At 46.1% G+C, this 1,908-nt stretch overlaps 1 pseudogene; it reads right to left on the bottom strand.

Moving 5' to 3' along the window:
* Positions 1 to 7: 7 nt before the first annotated feature.
* Positions 8 to 1,883, bottom strand: LOC106530674 (uncharacterized; annotated as a pseudogene).
* Positions 1,884 to 1,908: the final 25 nt, after the last annotated feature.

Here is a 1,908-nt window from a genome sequence, read left to right as displayed (position 1 = left end):
CTCCTAACTTGTGTTCCAGTGGGTGGTGGGAGTCAAAACGCAAATATTGGTCTGTGTGGGTGGGCTTACGCCAGTTTCCAACCGTCCTCCATCCGAAACCAAGACATCGCAATCCAGGAACGCCAACCTGCCATTTTTTACATCCTCTCGTGTTAACTTAATATATTCATCCACAGAGTTGATGTGATCAGTGAAACGTTGGACTTCCTGGGCTTTAATTTTAACCCAGGTGTCGTCAACATATCTGAACCAATGGCTCRGTGGCACCCCTGAAAAGGACATCAATGCTCTCTTTTCCACTTCCTCCATGTACAGGTTTGCAACGATAGGAGAAACTGGGGATCCCATGGCACACCCATGTTTCTGCCTATAATATTGCCCCCCGTACGTGAAGTAGGTTGACTCCAGGCACAGTTTGAGGAKTTGGCACACTTGTTCTGTGGAAAGTGTGGTTCTGCTGCTGAAAGTGGTGTCTGATTTTAATCTTGCACAGACCACATCCACTGCCTTATCAACAGGAACGCATGCAAAGAGCGATGTAACATCAAAAGAGACCATAGTTTCATCTGCCTCCATGATGACATCCCTCACCTTGTCCACAAAGTCCATAGTGTTCTGTTTGTGATGTTCTGAGCTGCCAACTAAAGGACCAAGTAYVGAYRTCAGATATTTAGAAACATTGTAAGTGACAGAGTTGATCATGCTGACAATGGGTCTTACCGGTACATCCTGTTTGTGAATTTGGGTAAACCATACAGACTAGGATTATCCTCACCTGGGTAAAGTCTATGATAAAGAATCYGATTGATAGCCTTGTCCTGCTCTAAACTTTTCAGGCAATSTATTAGTTTCTTCTTGTAACCACTTCCTGGATCTCTCTTCAGCGGCTCAAATGTGGTCGTGTCGCTAAGGAGTGTCATGATCTTATCTTCATAGTCCTTCTGGTTCAGAGTAACTGTGCACCTTCCTTTGCCTGCTGGAAGAATGATGATGTTCTTGTCCTTGCTGAGGGTAGTGAGAGCGTCTCTCTGGTGGTCTCTCTGGTGTCTCTGGTGTCTTGATGTCCTTTTCTGGTGGTGGTTTGGCATTGCCGAGGCAGGCTGAAACTTTATTCCTAAGTTGCTCTGCTTCAAATCCTGGGATTTTGTTGTTTCGAATGGCTGATTCTGTGGCTGTAATCATCTCAACCAAAGGGATTCTTGTTGGTGCGACCGCAAAGTTCAGTCCCCTGGCAAGGATTTCAGTTTCWGGCTGGGTGAGCTGTCTGTCAGACAAATTCTTCACCCACTTTTCTGTCTCCCGCCCCTCTGCTTTGGAAGTGGTGTGCTGTCCAAGTGATGTGCCAGAAACTGAAATCCTTGCCAAGGGACTGAACTTTGCGGTTGCACCAACAAGAATCTCTTTGGTTGAGATGATTACAGCCACAGAATCAGCCATTCGAAACAACAAAATCCCAGGATTTGAAGCAGAGCAACTTAGGAATAAAGTTTCAGCCTGCCTCAGCAACGCCAAACCACCACCTTCTAATATCAGCAGAGAAGAGAGAGAGGCTCTCACTACCCTGCCAGGGGACTGAACTTTGTGGTCGCACCAACAAGAATCCCTTTGGTTGAGATGATTACAGCCACAGAATCAGCCATTCGAAACAACAAAATCCCAGGATTTGAAGCAGAGCAACTTAGGAATAAAGTTTCAGCCTGCCTCAGCAACGCCAAACCACCACCTTCTAATACTGTATCAGCAGAGAAGAGAGAGACACTCTCACTACCCTCAGCAAGGACAAGAACATCATCATTCTTCCAGCAGACAAAGGAAGGTGCACAGTTATTCTGAACCAGAAGGACTATGAAGATAAGATCATGACACTCCTTAGCGACACGACCACATACTGTACGAGCCGCTGAAGAA

The sequence above is a fragment of the Austrofundulus limnaeus genome, unplaced genomic scaffold (assembly GCF_001266775.1).
Source record: "Austrofundulus limnaeus strain Quisiro unplaced genomic scaffold, Austrofundulus_limnaeus-1.0 Scaffold544, whole genome shotgun sequence".
Lineage (NCBI taxonomy): Eukaryota > Metazoa > Chordata > Actinopteri > Cyprinodontiformes > Rivulidae > Austrofundulus > Austrofundulus limnaeus.
This window is presented reverse-complemented; position numbering and strand designations above follow the sequence as displayed.